The 12,484-nt window shown below is 36.9% G+C and overlaps 1 protein-coding gene across 2 annotated transcripts in view; it reads right to left on the reverse strand.

Moving 5' to 3' along the window:
- GRID2 (glutamate ionotropic receptor delta type subunit 2) overlaps positions 1 to 12,484 on the reverse strand; it is a 1,382,318-nt gene that overhangs the window by 160,329 nt on the left and 1,209,505 nt on the right. The window lies entirely within an intron of this gene.

Here is a 12,484-nt window from a genome sequence, read left to right on the forward strand (position 1 = left end):
GCACTAGGGTGCACAGACACACATGCAGGCAAAACACCCTTAGAGACAAAATGAATTTTAAAAAAATTTAAAAAGGAATGACAGAGGCAATTACGATAAACACCTCAATAAAATTTATCTGGAAAAATATTAAAGATAAAGATACAATTTAATGAATTCATAGAACAAATAATAAAACCCCGAGTTGGTTTATTTATATTTTTGAAAGAGTGTAGCATTATTAAAAACAAAGGAAGGTACTGAGCCACAAAAAGGTGGCTCAATGGCTGAACTGCTAACTATTGTGAGCAAAAGGGTTAGAGGGTCAGGTCCCAACATCCCAGGTAAATGCTGGGTGGGCAGGGCAGCTCACCTATACTGCCAGCCTTGGAGGGCTGAGACAGGGATTCATTCTCCAGAGCAAGATGGCTGGAGAGGTTAACTATATCACTGAGTTCTGGATTTGACTGAGAGTTCCTGCAACAGTGAATAAGGTGGAGGAGTGTTGGAGGACAATTCCTAATATCAATTTCAGGCCTCAAAATGTCACACACACATGCATGTGTAGCCATATGTCCATCCTCGTACCTGTGAACATGCATATACATGTGAAAAAGAAGAAAAAAAAAAGAAGGAAAAGAGATACCAGTTAAGTGTTAACCAAGCTATTGTAAAGTACACATCTTAGAAAGGAAGGAGGCTTCATAAAAATTGAAATAGGGTCAAAGGTATAATTCAGTGGTGAAAAGGGCTTGCTTCTCTTCCATAGGACCCAAGCTGTGTTCCTAACACCCACATCAGGTGGCTTGCAAACATGCAACTTCACCTTCAGATACTCCTGTCTTCCAAGGACATGTACAGCTGCATGCACATATCCACATGCATACAGACACACTCACATAATTAAAAGTAATAAAATAATCTGAAAAAGTTTTGTGCCACCTGACTCTTTGACAGGTATAGTGGTGCATGCATTAAATCTCAGAGCTCACGAGACAGAAGCAGGACTGTCTCTGGGTGTTAGACCAGCCTGATCTATGTTATTGTGTAGCCACCAGGGCAATGCAGTGAGACCCTGTCTCAGTAAGATAAGATCAAAATAACCCTGTAAAGACATGTGTCAGCAGATAAAGCAGTCAACTTACCTATTCTTTTTGTTTTGTCTTTTTTTTCCTTCTCCTTTATTAATTTATTCTTGTTACATCTCAATGGTTATCCCATCCCTTGTATCCTCCCATTCTTCCCTCCCTCCCATTTTCTCCTTATTCCCCTCCCCTATGACTGTTCCTGAGGGGGATTACCTCCCCCTGTATATGTTCATAGGTTATCAAGTCTCTTCTTGGTAACCTGCTGTCCTTCCTCTGAGTGCCACCAGAGGCAGTGTTTCTCTGTGTAGACCAGGCTGGCCTCGAACTCAGAGATACACATGCCTCTGCCTCCCACGTGCTGGGATTAAAGGGGTGTACTACTACCACTGCCCAGTTCATTTATCTATTCTTAAATGAGGAAGTAAACATTTTTTCAGTGAAATATATAATCCTCAGTGAGGAATAGTGGTGTATGCCTTTAATCCCAGCACTTGGGAGGTAAAGGCAGGAGGATTCCTTTTTTCATTAAAAAGGTCCTCGTGAATTAATAAATGACCTACAAACCCCAGAGAAGTTCCCCAGAGTACAACCACCAAAATCACCAGGAGATTCTTGTGTTAGAAATGAAGACTCAAGGTCAAATCACAAATTTACTACATTGAATATTGGAAGTTCAAAACCCAGGAGTATGCATTTCAGCAATCCTGATAGAGTATGCACAGGACCTTTAAATAATTCTGTTGCTCCTAAGGAAACACCAGTGTAAGGAACCTTTTTCTACATATAAAGCATGAGAAAATTTGAGGTGGAGAGAGTCTCAGAGTGTTGATGTGGGAGATACTGGGAATATTTGGCTAAGTTTCTCCTGCATGGAATCTCATGTTTGCAGAATTAGTCCACAGTCTTTTCTTCCCTGATTCTTTGCACTAGACATAACATTTCTGGTTTACTTCCTACTTCCTTGGTCTACCCCTCCAGCTTTTGAGATATATCGGTGACCTTAAAGTCTCCCCTGGGAACCCATTTTCTCATGTGTGTCAAACAGCCCACTCTGCCACCTAGGACCTTTCCCTGATCCTTGGCAGTTGGGGACACCTCACTTTGCTACTAGAAAAGTATTCTAGTGTTATCGTTATGACTTTGTGAGCCACAGCACTGTACTTCAATAGACAGCAACATTATCACTGCTATTACGTATACTATTTTTAGCAATTTAATGTTAGGGAGCTTTATGAGTGAATTTTTAAAAAGGATTAAAATTGTACAATGATAGCCTGCAGCAACACCAATGAAACAATTTTTTAAAATGTTCCTGGCATTTTTTTCATTGCCTAAAGAATGCAACCCTATCCTTTGGATGGTTTTTAACTTGTCAAAATTTTAAATTTGATGGTTTTAAACTGTAATCAAATTTAAACTTTTGAGAAAAGATTCATCAGCAATGTCTACAGCCATCCTTCAAGAGAGAAAATAATTGAAAGGTTGGTCTAGGAAATGTCTAACCCACCTGACTAGGTGGTGGATTTTTCAGAAGTTTTCAACTAGCTTTTGTTCTGGAGGTCATGTTTGGAATGGCAGCTGAAATAAATGGCATCAATTTATTTACCACTGGGAGGCTTCATTCTAGGTTAAGTAAAAGGCAAGAATGTATCTGAATGCCTCCTCTTCATATATCCCAGATCTTTACTGCCACTGTTCTCCATGGATGAACCCAAAGTAGAGGCATTAAGATGTCTAGACACATGTTTGGAGAAAAGTAACCATTAATCCCTTCGTCTTTGGACGATGCAAGCTACAATGACTGACCTGACAGGATATGCTCATTTTGCATAGTGCCATGAATGTTTTGGGACTAACCAACTGCTTTTGAATTTTACCAAAGGCCTGATTCATGAGACAAAACTCATTAAAAGCACTGTTAATGGGACCAAAAACTTGTAGTGTTTGACCCTATGGCGGAACTTAATAATATACAGTCATAATTTTAAAAAGACAATAATTCAATGAGTATTATTGAAACACTGATAGAACAGTTCATCTCTCACCTCTCATCAGAGAAGATGGCAATGACACCCTCCCTATCTGGTTAATGTACAGAGAAAACTAGACTATGGAGTGCTCAGCCCTGACTGGACATAGTCATTTCCCTAGGGCTCAGAAAACAAGCAAGAAGGGATAAAAACAATATAAGAGCTGGAGATAAGAGGAGGCATCAAGAAGTCTTTTTTGAACATGAGTATTGAACATATAAATTTACATTAATTGTGATGACATGCACAAGACTTGCATATGTTTAAGCTGGACAAAGTCTTAGCATGGATGGGGGCAGATGGACACAAAATCCCACCACTAGATGAGGAGCTTTGACATTTGATAGCTTATGGAAGAAGACAAGACATCTTTCTTCAATGATATGACCCCTGGTAAGTGACAACAATTCAGAGCAAGCTCCATCTCTAAGAATATTTGGGCATCAGAAACAGGACCTAATTTGGGAAAAACGAAGAAAACTCAAAGTTGTGTGGGTAGAGAGGATATAGGAAGAGTCATGAAGTCATGAATATGATAAATACATTGTCTGAAATTCTTCAATAAAGATGTAGGGAGAATCTCAGGGGAGTTGGGAGGAGGAGAAATCATCATGAGTGTATACTGTATGCAAATTTTTTCAAAGAAATAAAAATAGAATAAGAGCCTACATAAAAACAGGTCATGTTGTGATTGGTGGCTATGCATATCTATTGATGGTCAGGACAGAAGGCCCCACCACAGTTCTAGAGGTACAGTTAGAATGTGGCAACCCTCAGAAAGGGTTTGATTGTTAGATTTCTACAGGATAGCCATAGAATTGCCTTAGGTCTAGGTTAAGGACTTTCCATTGAGATGTGTGCTAATAGTTCATGCAGTTTAAGACCCAGAAGCTGAATTTCTCTGGGTGATCTAAGTCTTGAGCCCCTTTCTTTAATCTGTTTATAGCTGGGTCATTGAGACAAATCATAAAATTACTGTAGCATGCTGCACTGTCATGTTCACAGCTTCTGTTGAAACATAAAGGAAATTCATTTTCATGGAGAGGAATTGGGACAGTCTGTTCAAATATTCTGATAACTGAAATAGTTGTACAAAATCCAAATATTTAAGTTCCATATCTATGTACCTAACTGATTAAATACAGATACTCTATGGAGACCACTTCTTGTTCACGCACACTCTACTAAGATAATCATTGTTTTTGCAAGTTTCTTCCTGTCAGATGAGGAAATGTAAACTTTCAATGTTATTTTCTCAAATATTTGCATTTCTGGCCCAGTCAAGAGAAAAATGAAAAAAAAAAATAAATGTAAGCTCTTCACTCACTGTGCAATAGAAGGTGACATATTTCTTTCTGTCTGCAACTGTTCTTGTTTCTATGCTCCTATTCTAATATTCCCATCAGGAGATGATGAAGAAAGCATCCAGTAGTTTATTAGGTAACCATGGTAACCATTGAAGCCCACACTACAAGCAAATACACTTACCATCTACCATCCCACCAATCTTTATATGAATTGAGAGATAAATATTCATTCTTATATGAAGCTTTAATTTGGTAAAAATATATAAGCTCACTTAAAACCTAAATCCACAGGAAATAACAACTATAATCTTTCCTTTTATGAAAGTCTTCACTTACCAGGAAACTGGGACAGAGGGGAGGCATCCTATTGGGACTCTAGATGAGAGAAGCATGGGAGAATAGCAAAGTGCAAAGATCCAGAGGGTCCTAGAAACCTACAAGAAGAACATTATGCTAGGCAGATTTGGGCCCAGGGGTACTGCTCAAACTATGCACCAGCCAAGAACAATACAGGCCATAAACTTCAAACCCCTACCCAGATCTAGCCAATGGACAGGACATTCTCCACGGTTGAGTGGAGAGTGGGGTATGACTTTCACACGTACTCTGGTTCCTCATATTTGACCATGTCCCCTGGAGGGGGAGACCTGGTGGCACTCAGAGGAAAGATAGCAGGCTACCAAGAAGAGACTTGATACCCTATGAGCATATACAGGGGGAGGAAGTCCCCTCAGGAACAGTCATAGGGGAGGGGAGTAAGGGGAAAATGGGAGGGAGGGAAGAATGGGAGGATACAAGGGATGGGATAACCATTGAGATGTAACAAGGATAAATTAATAAAAAAAAAACTGAAAAAAAAAGAAAGTTCACTGGAAATAATTTTGGAAAGATAACATTTAAACAAGAACAGTAAGATAAAAATTTTCTTATTGACAGCATCCAGTATTTCTATTTTAAAAAGATAGATAATATGTAAGCATTTTTAGATTTATAAAATACCCTCTCCTGTGAATTTCTTTGATATTTTTAACACTTTGAGACAGCCCTACTATGGCACCTAAGTCACAGCTGCAGTGAATCGGTGTCTTCTGAGCTATACTGATGATAGTGGACAAGTGGAACTCCAGCTCAAGGCCATCAGCTATGCTCATTTCATAATACTAAAGACATAATTTCATGGTGACATTGTCCACAGGGAAGCAAATGCAGGTGAGGTAGAGTAATCTCCACCTGTAAGGCACAGAGCATGGAATTCGAGAAATAACATTTATGTAAATAAATGCATTGTGGCACAAGATGTGACAAACACCATAAAAGTGCAGCTTCTTTGATGTTCTATAACCACACTAGTAAAAAAAAAAAAAGAACAGATTCTAAAAGACAAAGCTGGAGTTTGTTAAAACCATGTGGATGGTGACTACTTACTTTCTGTGATTGCAGAACCCTAAGGCTTGCTCATCCTTTGCCCATTACTCTCTGAGCTTCTCTAAGTCTCAAGATTGAAATGAAAACTGTGTTGAAGCACAAGCATGGAAAACTTTAAAATGAAAAGACCTGAGAATAATGTTAGTAAAATAAATTCTAGCTTTGTACATCAAGCTGCAGTCCAGTTTTAGCCAATGATCAGTAGTGGACGAAGTGAAGAAGTGGACATGAGTGACAGCCACAGAATTATGACTAGCCCAGACTCAATCTATAGTCTTTGTAAGTCACTGTCTGTATAAGTCCTCAAGATGAGATGGCTTTAATATTTATTACATGTAGACCTAGGGGTTGGCCTCTTTCACTATAGGGAAATTGGTAATTTAGCAGCATTCATCACTTCTGAACATATGCAGCACAGTAAGTCACATACAAGTCCACATTTAAGTGTTTAGGATTCACACACACATTCATAGGCACATACACATGCACATGCAAATACACACACATGCACATACACATATGCATACACACATGCACACATGCACACACACAAACACATGCACACATTTATTCAAATACAGGAATGGTTTTATTTACTGCTGCTTCGACTATAAACCTATCATTGTTTTGTGTGCATTATGTTCAAATTTCAATTTGTGCTCTGAGACAGCCATCATATGGTACAAACTTTCACAAACAAGGTATGAAAATGTTTAAAATATTCAACACTAACTTTTTAAAGAATTTTTTATTTTAACACACATGCAAACATGTACTAAATAAACAAGTGTAATAAATTAAGGAATGGCTGTCAGTAAAATGTTTATGACTTACATTTTGTAGTGAAGGGCAAAAGAATATCCTTCTCAATGATAGAAAAACATTGAAAAGGACAGTGCATAAAATAATTATATTAAAATATTAATTCTATACTTGTTTAATTAATGTTTTTTTTTAAAGAAATCCTGGGGATCCTGGCAAAGGATGATATCCTTTGGTTGTTCAATGTTACATGTAGATTGGGACAGAAACTCAATGAACAGTAATACTTGAAAAATATTTAGTAGTCATATTTTATAAAGTTAGGAATACTCAGTTTCTTTACTAATACTCTAAGTGTTTTTTGATATACTTGTTTGAAAACAAGTTGAAATTACTTTCATGTTTTATACCATTTTTCCTAAGAAAGAGAGTTTGGACCTACATTGTCAGTGAGGTGATTCACATGCTTATAGAGACAGACATTATGAACATGTTTACCCCACATGTTGAATTTAAGGATGCTGTGATTGATCTTCAGGAGAGAGCCTGTGGTACCATGGTGAGGAACCGGGGGCATATCTCCCCAAGAGTAAATCCTCATCTTCCTAAAAGGTGAACCATGTGCTGTTTTAACACTTTGTTTTCACCAAGAGCATGTATAGTTGGATGTCCAACAGTGATACCAGACTCAAGGAAATGAGGCTTGTAAGAACCAAAAGTTACAGGAGATTTTATATTTGAATACAAGAAAGAGAAGAAGGCTTTGACCTACAACACTGTCCAGCATGCAAGATATGTTAGAACAATGGTGTGGCACAAAGTTTATTGAATAACCAACCAATATCTGATTTGATTTAAAGACCACTTTACAAGATGGAACCCATACTTGGCACTGCTTGGGTGACCAAGAACCTGAAACCAGATATCCATGGGGCCTAATGGAAAACCCAATGCTACCACTCTAAAGCAAAAACAGAAACAACCCTCTAAAACAAACAATCATGTAAGTAAAATGGCTTCTAATGACATTTTGCAATACTCATCAGTACCTTGCTCAGCTATCACCAGAGTAGCTTATTCCTGCAGCTTATGTGAATAGAGAGGCCCAAAGTCAGACATTAAGGAAGGAGAGAGACCTTGGAACATTTAGCAGTAAAAAGGATGTCTCCACCAAATCTGTCTGCTCAGGGCTCAGAGAACCCTGAGGAAGAGGATGCAGAATAGGTGTAAGATCCATAGAGCGTGGAGGACATCAAGAAAACATGTACCAGAGTCAGAGATGACTTTTGTAATAAACAACCTAGAAATAACTCACTAACTCACTCCTCTTACATATATTAATCTAATCATGAAGGCTGAACCTTCACCACTGGTGATTGTTTCATAAACACCAGATCCTACTTACCGTAGATGGTGATCAAAGGCCCCACATTTTTGGTGGAGACATTCAACACATTAACAAACACTAATCATCTGGTCATATAAATATAATCTCAATGCTTTTTTGGTTTCTTGATGACAGAAAGAAGCCAGAAGGGATGAAAGCAATTAATGTTTTAGACAGCTAAACTGTACTCTGTGAATGACCTATAAAGGGATTTGCCATGGTTATTTAACTATTTTGAAATGTCTTCATTTTATTTTATTTTTTGATAATTGCCCTAAGTTTCCACTATTGCATGTAAACTCCTTTAGTGGTACTTTAGTTTTGGAGAGAAGGGAATATTTTAATGAATTTTTTAAGTTTGCAAGACTTATTCTATTTACTTATGTATATGTTTGTCTGTGTGAGTGCATGTGTACATGCATGTGAAGGTGTGCGGGCCTGTGCATACACTTGGGAGACACTAGACAGTGTTCATTTCTGGGAGGTGGAGTAATGCATTTGTAGAAGGCACAACTTTTTGTTTCAAAGATACATAACAAATGCTCTTAAAGACACTCCTATGCCCACAGAAAGGGACTATGCTTATCTATCTATCTATCTATCTATCTATCTATCTATCTATCTATCTATCTATCATCATTCCTGGGGCTCCTTTAGAAATGATGAAACGATGAAAAATTAGTTTTCTCTAATGGATCTCATTGGGTATAAAACCACTCTCAAGAGCAGGCCCTATGTCCATCTATAGATGGCCAAGTCAAATGAAGTCAAGTGGTATTTTTAGAGATATTTTCGTCTCCTAATAATTTTTCTGGACTTCTTTTTTCTCCTTCTCCTTCTCTCTCTTCTTTCTTCTTCTTTCTCCCTCTTCCTCTTTGTCTTCTCCTCATTCTTCCCCAATAGGTCTTTTGTTTATATATATCATGATTTCTGATCTTGTGGTTTTAGGGCATTTCTGTGTGTGTCAATGTGTGTCTTTCTATCTCTACATGTGTTTCTGGTTGTTTTTTTTCTGTGATCCATTGCTTTTCTTCTGTATGTTTGTTTTTGTTTTTATCTTATTTTATTAGTTTTTTTTCTTTTAGATGCCTGTTTGTTTCCTAATGAGAGAGAGCAAGAAAGATTGTGGATTTCAGTGGGTAGAGAAGTGGGTAGTATCTGCGCAGCGTTGAGGGATGGGAAGCCATCACTGCAATATATTGTACAAAAAAATAAATTTAACAAACAAAAAAGTATGGATCATCCTGGATCCATGCTCTGGAATTAAAGCCACTAACGTGCTTATGATTGTTACCCTCTGCTAAGATGCTAAACCTCCATTACGGTTGGAAATGGCTTTGAAGTTTTGTTCAGTGAAAGGCTTGGGCTTGTGGAGCTAGAGTTGGCCTCTAGGAAAATGGTTCTAAAGAGGAGATTTCTATGGTGGCTGAATATTGGACATCAGAATGTGGATTTACAAAGAGAGGCTTCCTTCTCTTCTATTCATGTTGCAACTTCAGTTAAAACAGAAAATGATGATCACATCCTTCCTGAACTATGTTACATCCATACTTTTAAATATAAGCATGCAGTTATAGCATTGCACAAACTGTGGTGTATATAATCTTAAAAACACTGTCTGTCTTGTGGAGTCATAAGCCATTGGATTATTTAGCGTGGTACCCATTATTTCTATTTAATATTATGGCTGGGAATTTAGAATAAAACATAAAAATAGTATGGCTCACGATGCATAGAATGTTGTCCTTTGAGGTCTATTCTTTTCTATACTCTATTTTGATACGAATTATGAACAAAACTGTGTATAATAAAAAAGAAAGAAAAGGAAGTCACAAAGTAGAGAGCAGGCAGGAGAAATGCTACTGAAACAAAGCTATAAAATTATATGACTGCATGTTGGATAGAAAGAACACTCCACTGTTACTTGCCATTTAATGTGTTTAATCCTCATTTAATTTATTCCTTCTTCCATGAGCTTAAACTTGTGAGTCTTAAAATGCCCATAGAGCTGGTTGGGTGGCACATGCTTTGAATCCCACACCTTGGAGGCAGAGACAGGCAGATCTCTATGAGTTTAAAGCCAGCCTGGTCTACATAGTGAAATGCAGGACAGCCAGAGCTACATAGTGATACCCTGTCTAGAAACAAATAAATAAGAAAACAAAAATGCCTACAAATATCAATATTCAATACAGAGCTAAAAAAGATTAATAATAGCTATTTTATCACCAGGCATAAAGGCATATTAAAATATTATTGTACTTTATATTATACAATGATATATAATTATATTATCATAAATATTTTTGTATGTACATTATTTATGCAACTACAAATTATTACTTATTGAATAAAAGTATAAATCTATTTTTTGTCACACACTATTTTCTATTGTAATTAAATGACAATATTCGGTAGTCTCATTATTGTTTCATCTAAATATTAACATTTTCAACAAATACAAAAAATACAGAATACAGAATACAGAATCATTTTAACTGCATATTTTCATGTTTTATGTGAAAGTCATAACACATATATAAAATTATTGTATGTTGTTGGGATGGGTTTTTGTCTGAAGCAGCTGTGTTCTGAATTGTTTTTCTAAAAAGTCAGTCAATGTGTTAACAATGGTTGCTGGCATAATTGACAGGTATTATAAGATGAAACCTTTCTATTTTATTTATTTATTCTTTTTACTGTTGAGGTTTGAGCCCAGAGGCTCCCACATTTTAGGTAAGCACACCATTACTGACACACCTCTGGCTCAGAGCTTCATGCATATTAGAAAAGCACACCATTACTGAGTTTGAGCTACACCACCGAACTCATCTTTTTAAAACTTAAATTATTACTTTCTAATGAGATTAAACAGCTCAAATAAGTATAAAATCCTTATTAAAAGAAAAACTAGGGCGTGCATATAGTATATGTATGAAATGAAGTTTATACAAAGTATGAATTCCAGAAATGATACACACAAAGTTTTCAGTATTTACATAGAATAGTTTAAAACAGATTTCTGTGATAATAGATTTCAAAGTTAACAAATGATTGATAAATTTTAGAACAGAATTACAATGCAGTGGACAAAGAGTGAGTATTAATAAATAGATAAGAATAGTAGATGTGGAAGGAAGATAGCTAAAGCATCACAAGGAACAATTCAAAATGGGATAGATGCGCATGCCCTGCAAGCGTTGGAAAAACACTCAAACAGTGGCTATGTCAGTTCCAAATAAAATGACACCGGGCCACTGTTTTAGATCCATTGGTCTGACATTTAGTGTCGATAGCCAGTGGGGATGCATGGAAAAGCACAGTCTCTCAAATTGCTGATGGAAAGTTGTTATATTTCTTCCCGCCACCAAAGTTACATCTACGCAAATTAAAAAATATACCAGTGATTTTTTTCACTTTTCAGTGATTTTTATCCCCAGGGTTTTATTTCAGAGGGGGTGGGGATGTCAGATTAATGTAGAGGGTACTCAGTGTGTCACTGTTTACTGTGGCACTAAATTGGACACAGCGGTAATGATCTTTGCTCAAGGGATGATGATGCACCATGAAACATGATGGGGCCTTTAAAAGAATCTGTTCATGCCATGCCAGCCTCAGAGCGATCTCTATTATATATCTACAGAATGAGAAAAAGCAAGGACAGACACCACTCGTAATACAATTCAGTAACCCGGAATTGTATAAATACGGGAGTATACGTTACATGCTATCTTGTTATTAGGAAGCTTACAGAAAAATGTGGGGATGATACAATGTATCCCATTGATCACTTTTCAGTGTAGAAGAGTGATGCCAGAGATAGAGAAGGGGAAAGTGCTGGAAAGCTAAGCAGAGACTTAAGAGTATTATGGGCTAAATGCTATTTGTAGTTATATTTACACATGTAAGAACATATATATGCATGCAAATACATAACTATAGACATTTTTGAGTAAAAATTGTTGAGTTATAGTTTATGCTAGTCAAAATTACACTTTTAAGGGATGCATTTATTAATATAAACATATCAACATATTTTTGCTGATTTTTTTAGTTTGTTGTTGTTTTTCTGCAAGGATCACACTTGCTAATGCCTCCTGCCTCAGCCTCTGGAGTGCTAGCTTTGCACATGAGCCACGCTGTCCAGCTTGAAAGTATATCATGTAGAAGTCTAACTTTGGAATGACATTGTAAAATAAACTACATGCTTTACCTTTCTTAAGAGTATTTTGATTTTTTTCCTTTAATTGGATTCACTTTCTACATTAACGTCATTTACTCTTATCTTTTCATTTCATTTCTTAAGCGTCTGGTTTTTCGTTTTCTTTTCTTTTCTTTTTTTCCTTTTGAGTATTTGTTTTCCTCCTTGATGTGAATACTCTCCTCTCTACAGCTTTCTCTGATTTAGTTCCCATTATGGTCTTCACGACGTACACGAAATTTCTCCGCTCCAGTGTGTGATGTATCCCTGGAAGCAGCTTCTTGGCCTGAGGCTGTCCCTCCCAT

The sequence above is a fragment of the Acomys minous genome (assembly GCF_964271855.1).
Source record: "Acomys minous genome assembly, chromosome: 6".
NCBI lineage: Eukaryota > Metazoa > Chordata > Mammalia > Rodentia > Muridae > Acomys > Acomys minous.